The sequence below is a fragment of the Schistocerca cancellata genome, chromosome 2 (genome assembly GCF_023864275.1).
Source record: "Schistocerca cancellata isolate TAMUIC-IGC-003103 chromosome 2, iqSchCanc2.1, whole genome shotgun sequence".
NCBI lineage: Eukaryota > Metazoa > Arthropoda > Insecta > Orthoptera > Acrididae > Schistocerca > Schistocerca cancellata.
The window spans coordinates 474153624-474179510 of NC_064627.1; the positions used below are offsets into that span (position 1 = coordinate 474153624).

Consider the following 25887-nt stretch of genomic DNA (forward strand, 5'->3'; position numbering starts at 1 on the left):
ATAAGCTTCTCAGAGAATTCACACAAGGTTGGCGCCGGTGGCGACACCTACAACGTGCTGACATGAGGAAAGTTTCCAACCGATTTCTCATACACAAACAGCAGTTGACCGGCGTTGCCTGGTGAAACGTTGTTGTGATTCCTCGTGTAAGGAGGAGAAATGCGTACCATCACGTTTCCGACTTTGATAAAGGTTGCATTGTAGCCTATCGCGATTGCGGTTTATCGTATCGCGACATTACTGCGCGCGTTGGTCGAGTTCCAATGACTGTTAGCAGAATATGGAATCGGTGGGTTCAGGAGGGTAATACGGTACGCCGTGCTGGATCCCAACTGCCTCGTATCACTAGCAGTCGAGATGACAGGCATCTTATCCGCATGGCTGTAACGGATCGTGCTGCCACGTCTCGATCACTGAGTCAACAGATGGGGACGTTTGCAAGACAACAACCATCTGCACGAACAGTTCAACGACGTTTGCAGTAGCATGGACCATGGCTGCGGTTACCCTTGACGCTGCATCACACACAGGAGCGCCTGCGATGGTGTACTCAACGACGAACTTGGGTGCACGAATGGCATAACGTCATTTTTTCGGATGAATCCAGGTTCTGTTTACAGCATCATGATTGTCGCATCCGTTTTAGGCGACATCGCGGTGAACGCACATTGGAAGTGAGTATTCGTCATCGCCATACTGGCGTATCACCCGGCGTGATGGTATGGGGGCAATTGGTTACACGTCTCGGTCACCTCTTGTTCGCATTGACGGCACTTTGAACAGTGGACGTTACATTTCAGATGTGTTACGACCCGTGGCTCTACCCTTCATTCGATCCCTGCGAAACCCTACATTTCAGCAGGATAATGCACGACCGCATGTTGCAGGTACTGTATGGTCCTTTCTGGATACAGAAAATGTTCGACTGCTGCCCCGACCAGCACATTCTCCAGATCACTCAGCAATTGAGAACGTCTGGTCAACGGTGGCCAAGCAACTGGCTCGTCACAATACGCCAGTTACTACTCTTGATGAACTGTGGTATTGTGTTGAAGCTGCAGGGGCAGCTGTACCTGTACACGTCATCCAAGCTCTGTTTCACTCAATGCCCAGGCGTATCAAGGCCGTTATTACGGCCAGAGGTGGTTGTTCTGGATACTTATTTCTCAGGATCTATGCACCCAAATTGCGTGAAAATGCATTCACACGTCAGTTCTAGTATAATATATTTGTCCAATGAATACCCGTTTAGCATCTGCATTTCTTCTTGGTGTAACAATTTTAATGGCCAGTAGTGTATTTCAAGTACGTGACAGATGAAGCTGGATATTGGACTGATTATGTGGGGAAAGGAACCTATAGAACAATTTTTCAGAGACGTAATGGAAGGAATTCTACTTGGCGGATCAACGCTATATTTTACTTGACGGATACAAGGCGTTGACGGCTTTGGAAACCAGGGGACATAGAAATGTGCAAAACGTGGGTGCTGAGAGTCTTCGGATGTTCGAGGAGGAAGCGAATGATACAACGGATAAACGACGAATTGTCGATCAGGATGACATTAAATTCAAAACATGTGGTGGAAACAAATGGATACGACGGGGTGATTACGTACCAAGGATTGCGTAGTTCTTAGATGCAGCAGAGGGAAAACTACTCGGCCGGTCAAGACTACGTTTGTGAGATCAGCAGAACACCCAACCGGATGTTTTATAATACTAGAAGAATCAGGAACGACATCGATCGGAGTGGAGAAAACTCATTAAGGCAACGTGTGAACGTTGGGCTGTGCCCGAAGTAACACGGGCATCCTGAACGAATACAGACTTTACAAATTGTATATTTACCGCTTAGCTATACATTCGATAAGAATTACAGAGAATGTGGCATAAATTTGATATATTCTTTACTTACTTTATAGGTATGCAATATGAGTCACAGGCACAAGGAATAATCTAGTTTAAGCCATACATTCTAAAGCACATGTGCAGTAACCGACTTAAGTGCTTTAGAAATGAGTATTTCGAGTTCTGTTTTCGGCAAACTAGTCACGTACACGAGGTCAAACACGTAACTTAACTCCGCCCGAACAGACCATGAAGGCCCAACGGTACCGACCGGCCGCCGTGTCATCCTCAGCCCACATGCGTCACTGGATGTGGATATGGTGGAGCATGTGGTCAGCACACCGCTCTCCCGGCCGTATGTCAGTTTATGAGACCTTAGCCGCTACCTGTCAATCAAGTAACTCCTCAGCTTGCCTCACAAGGGCTGAGTGCACCCCACCTGCCAACAGCTCTGGGCAGACCGGATGGTCACCCATCCAAGTGCTACCCCAGCCCGACAGCGTTTAACTTCGGTGATCTGACGGGAACCGGTGTTACCACTGCGGCAAGGCCGTGTCATTCACATAAGCACATAAAAAAATCAATGCACATCAAGTTTGGAGATTTATGTGGTCAATCAAAGAGCCCAGCATCCCAGCATCGCCGTGTCCAGTACGTATGGAGTGGTTCGAAAGAAGTTGATACGAACATGTGCGAACTTCAGTGTCCCAATGTGGGGATGCTCCGTGTTGGTGAAAGATGTAATCCATGGAATAGATATTAATCTGTGGCATCAACCAGAGATGGAGCATGTCAAGATAATTCTTTGTTGAAACACTTAGTTCAATGAAGACAAATATATACTTTGTGTTCTGCCTTACGGCTGGTCTTGTCACGGGCGAAGCCTCATCAGAGAGATACACCGAATGAGCTTCTGGGGAAGTGATTCCAGTGGTGGTTTCCCGTTGCCTTCCACTGATGATGATGATATGATAATGAGGTAAACACAACACCCATTCCCTGAGGGGAGAAAATCTCCGATCCAGCCGGGAATCGAACCTGGGCCCCTTGGCGGGACAGACCGCCGTGCTGACCACTCAGCTATGGGGGCAGACTGAAGACAAATGGATAATACAATCGCACAGAACGCATTAACTTGTGATGGATGCGATCGTGCTGGTGCTGCTGATCGTTGTGATGACGGTTGCGGTGGTAGAAGTGATGATGATGATGATCATTTTCATGTTGAATCAGTTGCCTTCGTACCTTTCTACACTTCAGTTTGTTGATGTTCAGGTTTATACAGGGTCTAACTGGTATCAGTGCAGATATTTATATATGTGGTACCGTAATATGTACACACTTCAGTGTGTTGGTTGTCTTCCCACAAACATGTCACAAACTTTGTAGCCTGATATTTTCTGCGTGACTATAACTGTGGCGGTAAGTGAATTGCGACTGTCAATATAGACAAACTGTTCTTTGTACACATATCCACATTTGAACAACTGACTTGCTGCTCAGGGGAAAACAAGCATTAATGGCTTGCTCTTGCAACACGTACTTGGACGTAATAACGAACCTAAATGCATACTTCTCCCAATAATTATAATTATTTGTCTACGCATGAAGTAAATACTCATGGAATTTTGTTCTGTACACTGTTTTCAGTCACCAGCAGAAACTTCTGCATTAGTACCCGTTACACTCTGTATTTGGTACAATAATATTCAACGGTCGTGTTGTGGTTTTACAGTAGAACGTAGTACTACGGTCGCCAAATTAACGTCAGGAAGCGTGACTCTGCGAGAGTCGCCGTGCGTTGCTGGACAGTGGGCATCGGCCGCGGCAGGTCTGCGAGGCAGTGGCGGAGACCTGTGGCCCTGTAGCGCGGCCAAGCGGAACAGATCTCACGGCTAATTACTTCCCGCGCTGAACTTTCTTCGGGCTTTTAAATTAGATACTGCCGAACTTCGCGGTGCGGCGGGGACTTTTAAATAAATTAGTGTGCTCTCCACGGCTTTCCATGACGTCGAGAGCGTTGGCCCCTGCCAGAAATTAACTTGGCGGTCCACATCACAGACGGAACAACCTAGTCGCCTGGAGACGGCACAAGCCGTTTTTCTTTCGCGTCGTCTGCGGTCCGCAAACACAAGGCGGCACTTCAGCCGGTGTAATTACTTCTCACTAACTAGCTTTAGCAACGGGAAGACCACATCTGCTGGCCTTCGCCGTTAGTAAAATATCGCAATGCTTTCTGAAAAGAAAGAACCTTTTGTGTTGATTATTACAGTTCTGTATCCTGTTGCAGTATTTCACGTCTCTACTGAAAAGTACTTTGGGTCTTAAGAAACTGCTATTCTCGGTGTGGCAAAATATACGTAGGAAGAAATCGAGCAGTACTTACACTTTAAAACCGATTTCTTATTAGAAAGTCATATTCGACATTTTTAAAGCTTCATTCGTGTAACAGAATACTTATATACAGTGATATGTCTATTCCTAATTCCTTAAACATTCCATAACTTAATTCTTCTTTCTTATCATTCTTTTTTCCTGTCTGTATCCCATATCTTCAAGGCGTTGGCTCGTTAAATTTTGCATTTGGCAATGTTACTGGCAGGGGTGGCCGGATGCTCTTCCTGTCACCACCCATTCAAAAGAACTAAAGTGATTGCGTTATGAAAGTGAACCAGTTCCTTAATAGTCCTGTCTTTCAACATCTACGAAAATGTGGAGGGATCGTAAAGAAAGGAAAGGGAACGAACTATTGATGTCAGCGGCATCGGAACTTTAGGCAGAATAATCAGCGACAAGTGAAAATGTGCGCCGAATTAGGATTCGAACCCAGGCTCTCCAACTTGCTAGGCAGCTGCGTTAACCAGACACAGTGTTTATCGTAACTGCGCGTGATTGTGCATCACACTGAAGACGGTGGACTCATAGCCCGTCGAGGTGACACTAAGATGTGTGTGTGTGGTGTCTGTTCTTGTGAACAAGGTCGAGTGTGATTCAGCCAGGAGGGCTCCCGAGATATTCCACGCAATTTCGATAAACACTGTATCAGGATGGCGCAATGGTTAACGCTGCTTCCTAGTAAGCAGGAGATCCCGGGTTCGAATCCTGGTCTAGCACAGGTTTTCACTCCTCGACGGTGATTCCGCATAAAGTCTCGATGCTTCTTTTCTCCCCCCCCCCCCCCCCCACACGTTTCATACACGTAATATGTGTCACAGCTGACGAATCTGCGTAGTGCCTGTTCTTTCGGCCATGTTCGAAAGAACAAACACTACACATTCACATCTGCAAAAGATCCGACTGCAGCTTTCAACGCACAAGCAGAAACCACCCTCAAATCACGTGAAAGTACTTTATCTGGAACCAGCAGCTTGAACGTAGTTAATATGGTTCCCAGGCTATATGGCTTACTTAAATTACATAAAGATGGCATTCCATTACGCCCATTTTTATAATCCTTTTCTGCTCTTTGTTACTTGCTAGCGGGAGATCTACAGTACATCATTAATAATAAAACCAATTTTAAACCAAGGTCTGGTATCAAAAATTCTAGGGCTCTTGTTGATAAAGTTAAATATATACAAACCCTACTAAGTTCTAAACTAGTATCATTTGACATCCCTAGCTTATTTAAAAATGTTACTGCTGATGAATGTACATATATATATTAATGTCTCTTTTACATTAATCGTCAGTAAATCCTATGGAATTACGTGGCATAACCACTGCTACACAAATGTGTCTGGAACAAAATTATTTCCAGTTCTTGAAGAAGCATTATAGACAGTTTGATGGCCTAGCGATGGTTTTATCTCCTAATCGTATTCTATATGAATTTTTCATGGACTATTTCGAACAAATTTCTTATAAAAAGAGAACCTGAAACACAAAATTCAATACAGGTGAATCATGTGCTGCGTTTATGAACAGAAACCAGCAGACAATTAGATACATCACTACAAAATTTAAATTCCCTGAAAATTCAGTTGACAGTGGAGCTGTTAGGCTCTGAGCACTATGGGACTTAACATCTATGGTCATCAGCCCCCTAGAACTTAGAACTACTTAAACCTAACTAACCTAAGAACATCACACAACACCGAGTCATCACGAGGCAGAGAAAATCCCTGACCCCACCGGGAATCGAACCCGGGAACACAGGCGCGGGACGCGAGAACGCTACCGCACGACCACGGAGCTGTTAGGCTCTTCTATTCATTTCTGTGGCCTTAATATAAATATTAGCACAAAGAGACACTTATTTAGCATTTCGAGAAGCGCTGTAGCTGCAGATAAGGTAATCCTTACAAGCTTCCACCATCCACATAACCACAAACGTGGAGGTTCTGATTCGATGGTGTATCGCCTCATGTCTGCTCTGTTGTCTGAATCAGTCGTTCGAGAAGAACAACGTACCATCAAACATATCGCTTCGATCGGCGGCTTACAAAACATTACGAAAACAGAAAGTAAATAAAACTACACCACTTCTGTTCGTTGGGCGACAGAAATCAGTCAGTAGTTACAAAAACTGGTGCCTTATACAATATACCGAAAACGTTTCAGATCTTACAAAAAAAAATTAAAATCTTGCTACTGCAGACCTCCATTTCATCATGCCACCAGCATATCGAAATATTTATTCAATAATAAAGACGAACTGCAACCATTGGAACAGAGTGATGTGTATCAAATTACATGCAAGCAGAGAAGGAAGATATATATTGGTCAGTAAGGCAGAGCTGTAGCAATTACGTTATTGGAAGATGAGAGAAGTTGGAAATTTAGGAAGAAGTTTATCGTCTTTTAACAGAAAACCATTAGTATGATGTAGAATGTGAAGTCTTACCGTCTGTTAAGAAAAGCAGATGGACCTATCGGAAATCCTGGTGATCAACAAACACACGACTCGAAATACCATCCTTATTATTAAATGATCAATTCAGTTTCCTTTTTCCACTTCGTTACAAATGCCAGACTCTAATTGCAAATTTAGCTTATTTGTCATAAGTTGTTAAATGTATATCTACACAAAAAGCTTTGTATTCTCCCTTTCTTAATTAATGTAATTATTCATGTGTGACAAGAAAATGGTAAAGATCTCTTATGTAAACACTATGTCACTTTGTATCTTCTGTACAATGTATAAGTTGGTCATAATTCCGTCTGTGTCTGCGACGTTCCGTTGTCACCTGAAGATAGTATAAGATGCCGAAAGGCGCTTCATGACCATGTAAATACTATTTTTCAGAACATTACGATGTTTTTCTGTATTTCGGGTGGTTGTCTGATTGCGTGTAATTGAATATCTCCCTTGCTTCGTACTGCACTCCTTAGCTCGCTCCGACAATTAGTATCGAAGATAAGCTTGGTGCCGGTGTTGATAACATTTCATACTACACAACTATTTTTGTGTTGTGGTCAAGACAAAGATTTTTTACAGAGCTCAATCGGAGGCCCTCCAAGACAGGGAAGCCATACATTCAAATTATTTCATATGATACTGTAGTTTGAAGGATTATCTTTCTTTTGTAATTTCGTAAAAGTGTCGTCCGCCCCTCACTTAAGGATCAGGTTGTGCTTAAGTAGAAATAAGAGGTGGTCCTTAATAGTGGAGAGCAATAGGTTGCACGACATCAGGTACCCGAAACTTGGCTTCAGTTTATACTTACGGATGTTCTGAATTTTATTCCAAATGGCACCTTTGCAGTGAGTGAGAGAAAGACGTTTGGCCATTAATGGGTTGGACATATTGCAGAGCGGCAGCAATAGAAATAGTTGCAAATCGCTTTAAAAGATATGGGATCTATCCTTGTGGCCTCCTGGTTTTTCCATCTATGGCTTTTCCTCCTCAGCAATTTGCAGCATTTGCTGATAATAACTCAGAAACCACAGCAGGCTATTGCCGACTGGAGTTACTGAATGGCTTCTACTTTTGAAGTCAGCTCACCTGCTCTATTTCCACCTTCAAATCCAAATGGAAAGCAAGTATCAAGAGCACAGGAGAGAGACCACCTTTTACAAAATGTACTCCAGGAGCTTCATACGATTCATCTGATAGACCTTCAACATCTGGGGCTACCAAAAGGCAGCTCTCCTTGAGAAAGATCCAGAGAGTGAAAAAGCAACAGGATCGTGGTGAGAAAGACACAGATTCAAGGCTTGATGAAACCATGTTGAAAGACACATCATATGAGTATGAAGAGGACGAGGGGTGAATTTACTGCTACCAACTCTTGTCAGTTGTAATTCTAAGTAGACCTGGATTAAGTGCACCTGATCCTTTCGCTGGTGTTATGAGTTTTGTGCAGGTGTCGACGATGGTACTTGGAAACATGACTTCGTAGGCTTTCCCGGCCTAATAAGTCTTGAAAGTTTCCTCGGATTTGCGGGCGGATCCTAAAATCAACTCGATTCGATATTTCGGTTCAAATGGTTCAAATGGCTCTGAGCACTATGCGACTAAACTTCTGAGGTCATCAGTCGCCTAGAACTTAGAACTAATTAAACCTAAGTAACCTAAGGACATCACACACATCCATGCCCGAGGCAGGACTCGAACCTGCGACCGTAGCGGTTGCCCGGCTCCAGACTGCAGCGCCTAGAACCGCTCGGCCACTCCGGCCGGCCGATATTTCGGCAATCCAGCTGGTCGCCATCTTCAGGAGATTGGTGCTTCTGCTGGTGAGCCCCGCTGAGAACTCAGGAACTGAACTAAATAAATATTTTAACCATGACTTGTGTATACAAAGGCACGAAGACTGAACATTTGTCTTGTTATGGCTGAAATTCCTGCAGAGTAACCCACAATGATGAAAAACTCTTTGTTTCTGAAACAAAGATTTGGTAAAAATAAAGGCTATGTTACTAAATCATTACATTTCAGTGTTTACTTCAAATCGTAATTAGGAAACCCGGAATCAGGAATTATATTTGCCGGAGTTAAAAATTACACGTCTTAGCCGCGCTGAGTGACCGCGTGGTTTGAGGCGTCATCTCACGAACTGCGCGGCCCCGCCCGCCCGTGTTTCGAGTCCTCCCACGGTCATGTGTGTGTGTGGGTCTCTGTGTTGTTGTTGTTGTTGTTACCATAGGTTAGTTTAAGTTAGTTTAAGTATTGTGGAAACCTAGGGACCGATGACCTAAGCAGTTTTTTCCGTTAGGAATGCACACATTTGAACATTTGAACACGTCTTAATTCTTGGTCCTGTTATCATAGAATGAGAAAATATTCGGAAGACGTTTTGAAAGGTAATATTTAAATATTGTATAATACCTTTTCAACAATTTAAAGATTGCTAATTTACTGGTAATCTTAAATTTAGGACCGATATCCGATAATAGGGCACTTTCCCCTATTATTATTATCATGTTCTGCCAAGCACTGACGGAAAATTCAGTTAAGCTGAATAACTTTGGGGTGCTCATTTTCCGATTCAGTGGCCGGATGTGAGAGTCTTTTGACAACAGTGGGGTAGCTACAGGACAGTGGTCTAGAAGAAGTAACACTTCTAACCCTGTCTCACAGGTCATAGCGACGCTGGGAGCCTTTATTTAACGTGACAGTACATGCGTCGTAGTGCACTGAAATAATGTGGGTCTGCTAAAACCATTTGGGAAGAAGTCTACGGAGTAATGCGCCGCGTGATTTGTCTCGAACGGCGCACGGCGCTAAGATTTCGTGTATTTTTATCACGAACACGAGTCGGACCTCGCCCGATGGTACGGGAATTCCGGAATGACAGTCAAGAACGAATGTTTCACATGGTTTTACAAATAAAACGGGGAAATCAGGAAAAAACGCAGATACAATACTGAGACGCGAGAGCAGCGCATTTCGTTGCACGTTCATTGAGTAAGCGCTAAGGCGTCACGGAGATACTCAGGCAACTCCACTGGCAAATAATGCAAGAAAAGCATCTGCTTCACGGTACAGTTTACTGTGTAAGCACGGAGAGCATAGGTTCCTAGAAGAAAAATACCAGTATATTTCTTCCTACTGTGTGCATCTCGTGAAAAGGCCATGGAGGAAATACGAGGGAGACTCGATTTCACACAGAGGCTTACCGTAGACCATTTGCGAATGTAACAGGATAAGGGAACGTGATCGTGGTACATCAAGTACCCTCCGCCACACGAAACAAGGATGCTTTCGAAGTGTAGATGTACAAATCATCTTGTCAGCTTGAAAGGAGTGATACAATAAAACAACTACATCTTCAGTTAAACTGTACTGCCGTCGAAAAATTTGACCACTACGCTGGAAACAGCAACTTCCTATGGCTGAATTGTAAATCATGGTTCAAATGGCTCTGAGTACTATGGGACTTAACATCTGAGGTCATCAGTCCCATAGAACTCAGAACTACTTAAACCTAGGTAACCTAAGGACAGCACACACATCCATGCCCGAGACAGGATTCGAACCTGCGACCTTAGCGAACGCGCGGTTCCAGACTGTAGCGCCCAGAAGCGCTCGGTCACACCGGCCGGCTGTAAATCATGTTCAGCCTGTTATGCACAACTTCGTACGCAATGGTAACTAGAGTTGGGCTTCAGTGTGGTGTGGCAACTGTCGCCGTAGGTATACTAGATAGAGGCAAAAGTGGTTAGAGAACAAGTTGACACATTAAACAGAAGATTTACTTAACTTGTATTTCTCCAAGCGTACTAAGACTCTTTACACACGATGACAGCAAAAAATATAGTGTGGCTCTCAGTGTCATCAGGGAAGAGGCCCCCTGACTTTAGACGGACGATGAGGTATGTGGCTGCCGCCGGACATCATTTATCGCGGCGGCTGAGGGTCCTCGTGGCCCAGAGCCGCTGGAGGCATGGCACAGCAGGCATGCACCATTGCACCCACCAGGTCCTGCATCACCTCTGACAGAAACTTGTAATTCAGTTGCCAACTTTGACGTCCATTGGGTGGTATCAATGCTTGATATCAGACACCCAATGGGCACTGAGCAACAATAAGGCGATTTCATCAACATGCCAGTTTACCGGCCATGAGGAAGACAAAGCTGTGCCTCACAACGCTGGCGGCTTAGCAGAAATGAAGCACAGCTCCAGGATGCGCCAGGAGTTTTCTAAATAGTTGAGTCACAGTGGTATATGGCTGTAAGCTGTGCATAGGCATAGCAAACGTCCATTATTCTACATCTACATCTAAATGTAAACTCCGCAAACCACCCAACGGTGCGTGGCATATGGTACTTCACATGCCACTGTCATTACTTTCCTTTACTGTTCCAGTCACGTATGGTTCGCGGGAAGAACGACTGCCGGAAAGCCTCCGTGCGCGCTCGAATCTCTCTAATTTTACATTCGTGATCTCCTCGGGAGGTATAGGTAGGAGGAAGCAACATATTCGATACCTCATCCAGAAACGCACCCTCTCGAAACCTGGACAGCAAGGTACACCGCTCTGCAGAGCGCCTCTCTTGCAGAGTCTGCCACTTGAGTTTGCTAAACATCTCAGTAACGCTATCACGCTTACCAAACAACCCTGTGACGAAACGCACCCCTCTTCTTTCGATCTTCTCTCTCTCCCCTGTCAACCCGACCTGGTACGGATCCCACACTGATGAGCAATACTCAAGTATAGGCCGAACGAGTGTTTTGTAAGCTACCTCCTTTGTTGATGGACTACATTTTCTTAGGTCTTTCCCAATTAATCTCAACCTGGCACCCGCCTTACCAACAATTAATTATATATGATCATTCCGCTGCAAATCGTTCCGTACACATGCTCCCAGATATCTTACAGAAGTAACTGCTACCAGTGTTTGTTCTGCTGTCATATAATCATACAATAAAGGATCCTTCTTTCTATGTATTCGCAATACATTATATTTGTCTATGTCAACGGTCAGTTGTCACTCCCTGTACCAAGTGCCTATCCGCTGGAGATCTTCCTGCATTTCGCTGCAATTTTCTAATGCTGCAACTTCTCTGTATGCTACAGCAGCATCCGCGAAAAGCCGCATGGAACTTCCGACACTATGTAGTACAGGTACTCGTTAACTTTAGCAGAGGAATGACTGGTCTGGCAGCACCCACAATGACACAACGGTCATGCCAGTAAACACTAGGTTACAGGACAAGTAGCAGCCAATGCTGGATGGGGCCACCACGTCTGTCAGACCAACTGTGAGAGCTAGGTGGCCATCTATGGGCTTGGTGACATGTGAGAAATGAGCCACAGCCAGGCTTTCTGAAGCAGCAGTGGAAGTTCTCTCTCATAGGCACTCAACAACCTGCCGTCGTCGCCTGTTGGGTTGAGCCCCTCTTCCAAGCCCTGACGTCTTCTGGAGGTTTCTGGCACTTGCCTTATGCTGCCACACTGTGAAGACTGGGGCACACGTTGCTGAGTGGGCGAAACAACTGTCAGCAACGCTTAGTGCCGACATTGAAACCCGACATGCCACCGTAAGCTAGCTTCCGCAAGCGGTCAGTGGTGGCACGACTGTGGCGTTACCAGCGCGGTGGAGCACAAGTTGAATTAAAGTGTTTTTACCGAGTCAGCACAATCGTCTCCACCTGACCACCACAGCAAGGCGACTGCCGTAAATTATCGGACACAATAAACCTATACACACCGTCAGATGTGGGATACATTTGGGCTTTTCTCCTTGGACGGTTGAAATTTTCACAGCTAGTTTGTTCACTGTTGCGGGAAGCCGTAAAAGCCGGCTGGCAGACTTGGTTGGCCGCCAACGCTCCAGCAGCGACCCTGGGGGCAGCAGGGGCGGCGGTGGCCGCAGCGGTGATGGGCCAGCGGAGCGTGCGCCGCCGATAGCTCGCCGCCAGGTATCAGCTCCCGCGCCTGCGGACCCTGGGGCCGCAGCACGGCCAAGCGGGGCGCAGCAGAAGCGGCGGGCCAGCAGGCTTTTACAACAACGGAAGCTGTTTTACTTTATAAATTATTCAGGGACTCGCCCTGCGCTGCCTGACCCCCGGCAATAAAACACGGCAGCTTCTAATTAACCGGCATCGTCTGCCTCGCGTTCTCACCCGTCCACGAGAGAAGCTAAAAGCTTCTCGCTGTAATTTGCAGAATACCTGTATTTTTATTCTCTTGTGGAATTCTTCCCCGACACATTACTTAATTTCACAAAAAGAGATCGTGCTAAGAAATTACCGCAACTTATTTCGACTTAAAGATGTATCTGTGGTTGGTAGAGTGCGTGATCAGTCAGTTTGTTCTCTGTACGTTGACCTTTCGTCGTCTAATCTTCGTATATGTTGAAATACGTGACTGCAACGACGATCTGTTTTTTTTTTTTTTTTTTTTTTTTTTTTTGTTACGGCTACGGTTCCACTACATCATATTTCATTGCAGGCACACCTGACAAAGATTTTTCAGCTCCCGAAGACAACATGCTAGTAGCATATGACATCGTCCGTATCCTTGAAAATGACTTCAATCAGACGATGAATGCACAAGTTCCTTCAGGTACGCCATATCCATCCGGGGCAACTCACTGATGGTCAGGTCCTGTTCAGCTGCCGAAACTGACTTCCACGTTTCACCCGATGTTCCAAATAAACCCAGGCTTTTGCTATCGGATTAAGATTGTGTGATATAGTGGAAGCTGTGAACTAAAGCCCGAGGTTCACCTATAGTTTGTAACGATTATTTGTAACTAGACCACGGTTCCTACAAATCTGTATGATTGAGCGAAGAGTTAATGTAGATTAGTGTGCACCTGTGTACCTCCCATCGGAGTAGTACTTCGAATCTGCCCGTCCTTATTCCTCCTGCACATATAATTACTAGCGTACAACAACGTAAAGATGAAGGTACTGAAGATATGTTGAAAGGGCAAAACGGCTCACTTAACCCTTTAAGCGGCACTGGTAAATACAATGGGTGGTGTTTCAAAGCGCGACGATAGAACTTCAGATATGGATTTCTCACACAACAAGAAGAAAAAACGTCTCGAAACATGGTTTCTGAACTGCATACCTTTAGAACTATGGCCACTTGTTCGGTGGAATCTATATGTTCACCATAATCAAAGATAAAGGAGTGTTCATATCTCTCGAGGTATGCGCTTTAGAGCCCGTGTTTACTAGAAATTTTATCTTGTTCTGGTTCATACTAGCACCTCTTAAAATACGGAAACCGCAAAGGTTGTAGCAAAAAATATTTGTTTCATAGCATCGAAGACGAAGTATTGCTCTTATCTCTTAAGGTGTGTATTTTGGAACCCAAGTTTACTAGCCTTTTTTTTTTCTTTCTAGATTTTTGAAACAAGCTGCGTATACCAACATATAAATTGCTGATTCCATCTTATTTCACTTACTACAAGCAATTGATTTTATTGCTATTAATACACTGTGCAGTCAGATTAATGTTACAACCGCATATGATTGGCGTATACATGTAATATCCACTCACAGGCAGCAGATGGCAGCACTAGACGTGGAGAATATATACAAGGGGTGTTGGAAGGACACGGAGAGACAGTGTAATCGTTGTTTTAATGCGGAAACGGAGCGATTTATTTCAGTCGAAAGAGGCATGATGACTGGCTTTCGTGGCAAGAGTGGAAACACTTCCGAAAAGGCTAAATTTGTGAACTATTGGGGTGCTGTGTGGTTAAAGTATACCGTGCGGGGCAAAGTGGCCCTGTCAAAAAATCAGCGCCGATGCAAATGTGGTACATCACGGGTCACAGATGACAGGGTTGAACGACCGTTCCAGAGGTGTGCACGAGTGAATAGAGAGGCAACTGTTAACCAACTGCCCACCCAGATGAACCAAGGGGCTGACAATAGGCTCCTCAAAGACTATTCAGCGAACGTTCCTACATATCGGCCTCCGCAGCAGGTGCCTGGTTTACACGTCCATGCTGACTGCTGTTCACCGGCGAGGAAGGCTTCAATTTGTACACCAATATCGCAATTGGTCGTCCACTGACTGGTGACAGATGACCTTTTCGGGTAAATCAGGATTTATGTCTTATCGCCGTGAAAGTCTGAAAGCAAATACGCTGCAGCAGTCGTAGGAAGGGCCCAGGCCAGAGAAGGGAGCCTCATGGATAGGGAAATATTTTCGTAGTATTCCCTGGGTGATGACATTATTCAGGAAGGCGCAATCGATCAACACAGAGCCGCATTTATCCTTAGGGACCATGTACACCACACATGAACTTTATTATGCCTCTGCACGATGGTGTGTACCAGCAGGACAATACAACGTGTCACACAGATCGCTGTGTACTTCCGATGTTCGAAGAGCATCATAAAGAGGTTACTGAACTCCCATGGCCACCAAACTTATCGGATTTTGACCCAATATAGAATCTGTGGGACTACCTCAATCATGCTGTTCTCGTCATAGATCCTCAACCGAGAAATCTGGCGTGGCTGGCGACGGTGCTGAAGTCCGTGTGGCTCCACATTCCAATCGGTACCTTCCAGAACCTCACTGACACTCTTCCTGCACGTCTCGCAGCATGCGCGCTGCAAAAGGTGGTTATTCAGCCTTTTGACAGGTGGTCACATTAGTGTGACTGGACAGTGTATTTTCACAATAGTTTCTCTGACAAGTATGAATCCAGTTTTTTGATCCATTTTTTTGTTTATAAGTCAGTATAGTCCCCCATTCGAATCTCCGGGCGGGGCCTACTCAGGAGGACGTTGTTAGCAGCAGAAAGGAAACTGGCGTTCTACGGATCGGAGCGTGGAATGTCAGATCCCTTAATCGGGCAGGTCGGTTAAAAAGTTTGCAAAGGGAAATTAATTGGTTAAGGTTAGATATAGTGGGAATTAGTGAAGTTCAGTGGCAGGAGGAACAAGGCTTCTGGTCAGGTGAATACAGGATTATAAATACAAAATCAAATAGGGATAATGCAGGAGTAGGTTTAATAATGAATAGGAAAGTAGGAATGCGGGTAAGCTACTGCAAACAGCATAGTGAACACATTGTTGTGAGGTGTTCAGAGGTGTGTGAAATTTTATGGGACGTAACTGCTAAGGTCATCAGTCCCAAAGCTTACCATAAGGACAAACACACACACCCATGCCCGGGGGAGGACTCGATCCTCCTCCGGGACCAGACGCACAGTCCATGAATGCAGCGCCTTAGACCGCTCGACACATTATTGTGGTCAAGATAGATACGAAGCCCACGCCTACCACAGTAGTAAAAGTTGTATGCCAACTAGCTCAGCAGAAGACGAAGAGATTGATCAAATGTATGATGAGATAAAAGAAATTATTCAGATAGTGAAGGGAGACGAAAATTTAATAGTCATGGGTGACTGGAATTCGATAGTAGGAAAAGAGAGAGGAGGAAACATAATAGGTAAATATGGATTGGGGGGGAAGAAATGAAAGAGGAAGCCGCCTGGTAGAACTTTGCACAGAGCATAACTTAATCATAGCTAACCCTTGGTTCAAGAATCATGAAAGAAGGTTGTATACATGGAATAAGACTGGAGATACTACAAGGTATCAGATAGATTATATCATGGTAAGACAGAGATTCAGGGACCAAGTTTTAAATTGTAAGACAATTCCAGGGGCAGATGTGGACTCGGACCACAACCTATTGGTTATGAACTGCAGATTAAAACTGAAAAAACTGAAAAAAGGTGGGAGTTTGAGGAGATGGGACCTGGATAAACTGAAAGAACCAGAGGTTGTAGAGAGCTTCAGGAAGAGTATTAGGGAACGATTGACAAGAACGGGGGAAAGAAATACAGTAGAATAACGGGTAGCTTTGAGAGACGAAATAGTGAAGGTAGCAGAGGATCAAGTAGATAAAAACACGAGGGCTAATAGAAATCCTTGGGTAACAGAAGAAATATTGAATTTAATTGATGAAAGGAGAAAATATAAAAATGCAGTAAATGAAGCAGGCAAAAAGGAATACAAACGTCTCAAAAATGAGATCGACAGGAAGTGCAAAATGGTTAAGCAGGGATGGCTAGAGAATAAATGTAAGGATGTAGAGGCACATATAACTAGGGGTAAGATAGATACTACCTAGCGGAAAATTAAAGAGACGCTTTGGAGAAAAGAGAACCACTAGCATGAATATCAAGAGCTCAGATGGGAACCCAGTTGTAAGCAAGGAAGGAAAAGCAGAAAAATGGAAGGAGTACATAGAGAGTCTGTAAAAGGGCGATGTTCTTGAAGACAATATTTTAGAAATGGAAGAGAATGTAAATGAAGATGAAATAGGAGATATGATACCGTGGGAAGAGTTTGACAGAACACTGAAAGACCTAAGTCGAAACAAGGCCCCGGGAGTAGATAACATTCCATTAGAACTACTGACAGCCTTGGAAGAGCCAGTCCTGACAAAACTCTACCATCTGGTGAGCAAGATGTATGAGACAGGCGAAATACCCTCAGAGTTCAAGAAGAATATAATAATTCCAATCCCAAAGAAAGCAGGTGTTGACAGATGTGAAAATTAGCGAACTACACTCCTGGAAATGGAAAAAAGAACACATTGACACCGGTGTGTCAGACCCACCATACTTGCTCCGGACACTGCGAGAGGGCTGTACAAGCAATGATCACACGCACGGCACAGCGGACACACCAGGAACCGCGGTGTTGGCCGTCGAATGGCGCTAGCTGCGCAGCATTTGTGCACCGCCGCCGTCAGTGTCAGCCAGTTTGCCGTGGCATACGAAGCTCCATCGCAGTCTTTAACACTGGTAGCATGCCGCGACAGCGTGGACGTGAACCGTATGTGCAGTTGACGGACTTTGAGCGAGGGCGTACAGTGGGCATGCGGGAGGCCGGGTGGACGTACCGCCGAATTGCTCAACACGTGGGGCGTGAGGTCTCCACAGTACATCGATGTTGTCGCCAGTGGTCGGCGGAAGGTGCACGTGCCCGTCGACCTGGGACCGGACCGCAGCGACGCACGGATGCACGCCAAGACCGTAGGATCCTACGCAGTGCCGTAGGGGACCGCACCGCCACTTCCCAGCAAATTAGGGACACTGTTGCTCCTGGGGTATCGGCGAGGACCATTCGCAACCATCTCCATGAAGCTGGGCTACGGTCCCGCACACCGTTAGGCCGTCTTCCGCTCACGCCCCAACATCGTGCAGCCCGCCTCCAGTGGTGTCGCGACAGGCGTGAATGGAGGGACGAATGGAGACGTGTCGTCTTCAGCGATGAGAGTCGCTTCTGCCTTGGTGCCAATGATGGTCGTATGCGTGTTTGGCGCCGTGCAGGTGAGCGCCACAATCAGGACTGCATACGACCGAGGCACACAGGGCCAACACCCGGCATCATGGTGTGGGGAGCGATCTCCTACACTGGCCGTACACCACTGGTGATCGTCGAGGGGACACTGAATAGTGCACGGTACATCCAAACCGTCATCGAACCCATCGTTCTACCATTCCTAGACCGGCAAGGGAACTTGCTGTTCCAACAGGACAATGCACGTCCGCATGTATCCCGTGCCACCCAACGTGCTCTAGAAGGTGTAAGTCAACTACCCTGGCCAGCAAGATCTCCGGATCTGTCCCCCATTGAGCATGTTTGGGACTGGATGAAGCGTCGTCTCACGCGGTCTGCACGTCCAGCACGAACGCTGGTCCAACTGAGGCGCCAGGTGGAAATGGCATGGCAAGCCGTTCCACAGGACTACATCCAGCATCTCTACGATCGTCTCCATGGGAGAATAGCAGCCTGCATTGCTGCGAAAGGTGGATATACACTGTACTAGTGCCGACATTGTGCATGCTCTGTTGCCTGTGTCTATGTGCCTGTGGTTCTGTCAGTGTGATCATGTGATGTATCTGACCCCAGGAATGTGTCAATAAAGTTTCCTCTTCCTGGGACAATGAATTCACGGTGTTCTTATTTCAATTTCCAGGAGTGTATTAGTTTAACAAGCCAAGGCTGCAAAATACTAACACAAATTCTTTACAGACGAATGGAAAAACTGGTAGAAGCCGACCTCGGGGAAGATCAGTTTGTATTCCGTAGAAATGTTGTAACACGTTAGGCAATACTGACTCCACGACATATCTTAGAAAATACGTTAAGGAAAGGAAAACCTATGTTTCTAGCATTTGTAGACTCAGAGAAAGCTTTTGACAATGTTGACTGGAATACTCTCTTTCAAATTATGAAAGTGTCAGGGGTAAAATACAGGGAGCGAAAGGCTATTTACAATTTGTACAGAAACCAGATGGCAGTTACAAGAGTTGAGGGGCATGAAAGGGAAGCAGTGGTTGTGAAGGGAGTCAGACAGGGTTGTAGCGTATCCCCGATGTTATTCAATTTGTATATTGAGCAAGCAATAAAGGAAACAAAAGAAAAATTCGGAGCTGGAATTAAAATCCATGGAGAAGAAAAAAAACTTCGAGGTTCACCGATGACATTGTAATTCTGTCAGATACAGCAAAGGACCTGGGAGAGCAGTTGAACGGAATGAACAGTGTCTTGAATGAAGGATATAAGATGAACATCAACAAAAGCAAAACGAGGATAATGGAATGTAGTCGAATTATATCGGGTGATGCTGCGGGAATTAGTGCAGAAGAATGCTGAAGATTAGATGGGTAGATCACATAACTAATGAGGAGGTATTGAATAGAATTGGGGAGAAGAGAAATATGTGGCACAACTTGACTAGAAGAAGGGATCGGTTGGCAGGGCATATTCTGAGGCGTCATAGGATCACCAATTTAGTAATGGAAGGCGGCGTGGAGGGTAAAAATCGTAGAGGGAGGCAAAGAGTTGAATACACTAAACAGATTCAGGAGGATGTAGGTTGCAGTAGGTACTGAGAGGTGCAGAAGCTTGCACATGATAGAGTAGAATGGAAAGGTGCGTCAGATCAGTCTCTGGACTGACGACCACAACAACGGCAACAAGTCAGTAGACTTGAGATATCACCGAACAAGTGAGTAACGGCATGAATATTTGCCGACGACCTTAGAGTCAGTCGTCTTCAAAGCTGGCTTTGCTTATAGCTAACATTTATCACCTATTGTTCTCCTATCTTACGAACGACGGTTAATTCAATCGTTAGTAACATACCCTACATTGCAAAGTATAAAAAACCAGTATGGGCGTAGTTTATAAGCATATTTTCTGCTACCTTTTGCCCGCATCTCGTGGTCGTGCGGTAGCGTTCTCGCTTCCCACGCCCGGGTTCCCGGGTTCGATTCCCGGCGGGGTCAGGGATTTTCTCTGCCTCGTGATGGCGGGGTGTTGTGTGCTGTCCTTAGGTTAGTTAGGTTTAAGTAGTTCTAAGTTCTAGGGGACTTATGACCACAGCAGTTGAGTCCCATAGTGCTCAGAGCCATTTTTTTTGCTACCTTTCTTCCGCTCTGTACATGAAACAAATAGACTGCCGGTCATTCAGCTAGTAGTTACATCCAGTTTTATCGAGTAAATGCTGTAAAATGCCTGTACTAGTGAAGAATAACTATTTGCAGATACTATTTTTTCACAGAATGTCTCGAAAGTGTTAGTCGCTGTTCCGCTGCAGGTGCATATGAAGGATGATTGCGGAGCAAATACAATATAATGAAAATAATTTATGCACACACTTGAATGTAATAAGCATATCATTTACTCATACTTGGTTTTTGGAGTTACAGGAATCATACTGAAACTCCTCATTATTTTAGATATATCATAATGACTTCATAGAGGTGCCATAGTTCCATGGCAGATGAATTTCTGGCTGGTAGTGTAACGAACTACGAGGACAATGTTGCAGAAGAGTATTCAGAAGATTCAGAATTAGGAAGAGACTACGATGTAGCTACCATTTCTAAAGTTACAACACTACTGCAGCAACTGCTGGGAACACATTGTCAAGTTGACCAGTGGATGAATCGTCTAGTACAGATGCAGCAGGTAGGATCAGCTGTTATCTGTGCTTGAAGCATTACGTGACAGTTTTGAAATTGACTCCGATATTGCAGTGGCTATAAATGTAGATTTATACGCATTGCCTAAAGTCATCTGTGAACCCCAGCCCTTAGGGAATTGTCTTCCTACTGACGGCACACGGTTGCTAGGGGAAGTTATCTATTACTGTTCTCAAAGAGTATGTTCTGACATGTATTTCATTGTTTTGCTGTATAAAACAAGCTGTCACTTGAAAGGTTGTGAACAAAACTATTAACATCACAGAAGTGAGAGAAAGGAAAGAATTCTTCTACCGAAGAAGCAAGATCGCACAGGCTGACTCACAAGCCTACATACGAATAGTGAAAACGATAACTAATTCCTTTTGCATTTTCAGGAACATGTGCCAAGTGAAGAGAATTGCCACTAACGAAGGAAGGAAGGACTGACATTATTCTTTTAGCTGGGAGCGCTACTCCCCAGCATGGAGCACGTACTTTAAGTACAGCGCACAGGAGCAGATAACCCTCGGCACCGTGGTGAAACGTATCAACAGGTTCAAAATGACAGGTTCCGTTGGCGATGCAACCGGATCTGCAAGACCAAAGACGGTAACGGATGAAGGTGCATCAACGCAGCTGGTAGCAGAGATGGTCGAGAGTCCGACAAAGAGGCCAAACGGAAAATGTAAACCAACCAAAACAATGTTTGGCGCGTTTTGTGGGCTAACAGCTGGCACCCATACCAGCTTTAGAGGTTGTGACAACTGGCAGAAATCTATCCTGACCGTAGGGTAGGCACTTAACAGGAACTACAGTGTCCCTAATTTTGTTAGCTCAAGACGTTTTTTCCTCTAATGAGGCAATTTTTTGTCACTGGTGAAGTGAACAAACGCAATGTCAGGTACTGGAAGGACAGCGTTTCACAGTTAATGTCAGACCGTAAAATTCTTATGACAAGTGGTATCAATCCCAGCCAACAGACTAATGTCAGTCAATTTTTACTTCATTAATTGCACTTCATTTCAGTTAGTTCACCTTAATGAAAACTAAGTAGTATTTAGTCGCCCATTTCACCATATCTATGGAAAGACGACAATTTCTGTGCATCATGGCCGAAGCAAAGAAGTTATAATAAGTAGATTTGCACAAGCGGTTGAAGTATTACTGCTATCAGTTATTTATACGGAAATGAGAAATTAATTTCTGAAATAGTACGTCCAACGCTCAGAGTTGTATGTAAATGATACGTGGATCATCGAATATCCGTTGAATAAGAAACTAGAGGTAACTGACCCTGGTGCGATAGAAGGACGTTAAAAATTAAATGGATAGACGAAGTACGAAATGTTGAAATACTAAAAGGTATAGGTGAGGAAAGTAGTCTGTGTAAGATCTGCTTCAGTATCGAAGAATAATTAATAGGACGGGAAACTACACTATGGGTAGACAAAGCCTAGAATATAAGAAGTCGATAGCACAGGATGTCGAGTGTAGAATTTACGTAGCAACTGAGAGTAGCACAAGTTAAGAAAAGGTGAACAGCATCAAACCAATCAAAAGACTGACGACATGAAAATGTTGAGGAGGACTAATCTGCGACTAGCTCGCACACATGGAACCGGAATTTTTTTGGGAGTTTTCCGCGTACTTTATTCTCTGAGGATCCTTCTGTTGCATGTTGCATCTGGCTGTCAACTGCAGACATTGGATCTGATTGCCATCTTCATTCTACAATTTCTTTCCGAAGAACGTTTATCACATGTGATCAACCAGTGGCAGTCAACTGTCAACAGATGGAACAATTCGTGAACCAAAGTACATGGATACGTCAAAAGGGGTCGAGAAACACGTCTGCAATACGTTCCTAGTATTAAGGAATATTGATATAAATAACAGAGTTTTTAATAAGTCCGGAACGAATGTGGTACAACGCCTAACATTTTGTGCTAACTGAAAGCTCTTGCTTTGTTGTGTTCAGAGTTTATTCCTCAATAAATTTAAGAAAGTTCCAAGCACTGAAGGTCACAAAGCTGTATTAATCTCAGGTAACTAGCTAATCCAGGATCCACAATCTGATACTTCCTCAAAGCAATTAAAGTTTCCAAGTAAACACGTAACAAAATCTCAAGTTCAAACAGCTAGCAGAATAGTTAAAGTTCCGAATTTATACAGCGAAATCACAATATCAAACTTCACACCCAAAATCTCCAAGGTATCACAAATGAACACACGAAGTTCTCAAACTGCACTCACGAAAGTTTGACAAATCCGGGTACTCGGAACTGTGGAGCTTGTTAGCCTCACATATGTGTGCCGTCGAAACATTTCCAGGAATCGACTGTCCTTGAGGCTTTTACGCTCTCGACCATACCTCTCACTGTACGTAACTTCCCATCACAAGTTACATTTTACAACGTTAGGTAGCCAATGAAAGAACATGCTTTTAGCCAATTTTTGGTTATGGTTAAACTAAGTAAATCTAAGCCACGTTCCTCATTTGGTTCGTTACAAAGAAATCGCTTTGGATATTAATTTATACAAAGATAGGCAGCCTGTATTGGTTTTAAATCGGTTTATACGTAATTTGTTGAAAGTAAAATATTATATGTATATTATGAAGGACCTATTGACAATTTTTACGATGACAATTCGCTGCCGATAATTTACGAATATAAAAAGGAATCGTAGAATGTAAGGACAAAAAATAAACAATTTTTTTTCTTTTTCATCGACAAATATTTATTAATTATACTTCATGGTAGTTTAACAGTCGGTAACCAGGTTCTTAGTAAATAAATATTAATGGGAGAAAATGTCGTTTCCTTGCCTTTAATCCTCTTAAACATGAAACTGTTTCACTAAGCAGTGACAAGAATTTTTTATTACGAACCGTAATACATTCTACCTTTGGAATTTGTAATTGCCTTATTCCTAACACAATCTGGTGTGTTTCGGTGTATATTTGTTTCACAAAGCGTAATACAAACCATTAGAGCAAATTTTTAATTTCACGTTCGTGCTGGCTAAATTCAGTTATTGTTTAAAATGTAGTCACGTGACGTAGTAATTCTTCTCTGTAGTTACTACACATCGACGGAAAGGGAAAGTGTTACTTCAAAAAGCACAGGTCCGAATTGTATCAAGTTTTATGGCAATGTTTATCACATAACGTGCATTAGATGGTAAACGAAACTATCGTTCGATTCAGAACAGATGACCTTCATATACATTCGTATGGGGCGTGAGGCCAACGCGCAAGGAGACACTTTTGTATCCGTTATGGAACGGCATCACACCTTTTGCAGGCACTGTACCACAGCTAGCTGACTGTGCGATCTGTCGGTATGACAATCCAGTTTCTTCCATTCCAATGATTCGACCTTCCTGAAAGCTTATAAGATGGTGAAAATCTGCTCATCTATATTCTACGGGCATGCTGTGTTGCGTTCAAAACCTGAAAACTTCGTATGACGTCAGATACACCCGGTAACCATGACGTATTCACACCACTCCTCATTTGAAAGACAGGATTTCTTCTATACAAAAATAGTGAAAATAAGCTCAGATAAGGATAAAATTTTTATCAACATTTCCTACAGGCATGAAAATACTAGAGTGCCAGTCGGATGACGTTCGGTCATTGTGAACATGGTGTGACATTTTCCATTTCTGCGAGTGTATGACGTCCGATTTATGTTGCTTCCATGTTGCGTGCTTACGTAAATCTGAAATTACAGTATTAACAATTCGTGGTCATGAGCTAGTTATGATTTATTAACTCATTTCCGTCAGTCATTTGTGCCTCGTGAGAATAACTGATCATTGTGTTTTCTAACTATTAATCCATTCCATAGCACACCTGCTCGCCCGCACAGTTATAACCGCAAGTCGTAGGCCGGGACTGACGGAAATATGACCCGTGCGCACACACCAGAGGCATGGTCAACATGGCACTGCTGCATACACTCCCTTGTCTCTACGTCCAACGGCCGCATGCGCCTAGTGCGCACTCGAAGTAACGGTTGGAAGTCGGCCGTGCTCTCTCAAAGGAGCTACCCTGGCATTTGTACGGAGTGATTTAGGGAAATCGCGGAAAGCCTAAATCAGGATGGCTGGATGCTGGTTTGGTGGTGGTGGTGGTTAGTGTTTAACGTCGCGTCGACAACGAGGTCATTAGAGACGGAGCGCAAGCTCGGGTTAGGGAAGGATTGGGATGGAAATCGGCCGTGCCCTTTCAAAGGAACCATCTCGGCATTTGCCTGAAACGATTTAGGGAAATCACGGAAAACCTAAATCAGGATGGCCGGAGACGGGATTGAACCGTCGTCCTCCCGAATGCGAGTCCAGTGTGCTAACCACTGCGCCACCTCGCTCGGTACGAAGTAAGGGATTCCTACTATGAAATAAGTACTGAAATACATGGAAAATGGCATAATAAAGGTTATCATGAAAGTGATAAGTGTGTTGGTAAACAGGCGTTTGGTTGGGTGATACACCAGCCATAAAGTATGACATCTAAATAAGAGTACTGCAATACAAATACATTTTGGCATTCCTTTCAATCAGAGCAACCAAAAACACGTACCTCTACATGTAACCCTTCAGCAGTGGAACACAAAGGATAGTATGACCTACAACCGAAAGTAATATGCCAGTTGGTACATTAATAAGTAGATGGTTAACTGAGAATATGGATGTCAAGGAATATACCAGAACATTGTGTCCGGTATTATCAAGGCGCTGGAATTCATTACGGTGTATTACATTACATTCATAGTTTGATTTATTAAAGAAGTGGTATGTTATGAATCTATATTGATAGACTGCACTGATGTGATTTTGTATTGTTGTTTTGTTAGTCATTATTAGTATGTGGAACATGATGACACAGATAGTTGAGGGGTTGGCCTCCAGTAACGTATTTACGTTTTACCAGTCGATGACAATATGTAATTAAATATTTTACCTTCAGTTGTTTCACAGGCACTGACATTAGCAGTAAACCGTGATTATCTATGCATAAAGTGCATTACTGACCTCCGTTTGGTAGGTGCTTCTTTACGATTGTATTTGTTTAGATTATATGACATATATTTGCTCCCTAGTTTATATTAATATAGTGTTCACCTGTTCTATTATTTTATTTCTTAATTTTTCTGTAACTCTGATATCACTCCTCG

General features: G+C 44.1%; 1 pseudogene; it reads right to left on the bottom strand.

Annotated features, from left to right (window-relative positions):
- Window positions 1-2290: 2290 nt before the first annotated feature.
- Window positions 2291-2407, bottom strand: LOC126163872 (5S ribosomal RNA; annotated as a pseudogene).
- Window positions 2408-25887: the final 23480 nt, after the last annotated feature.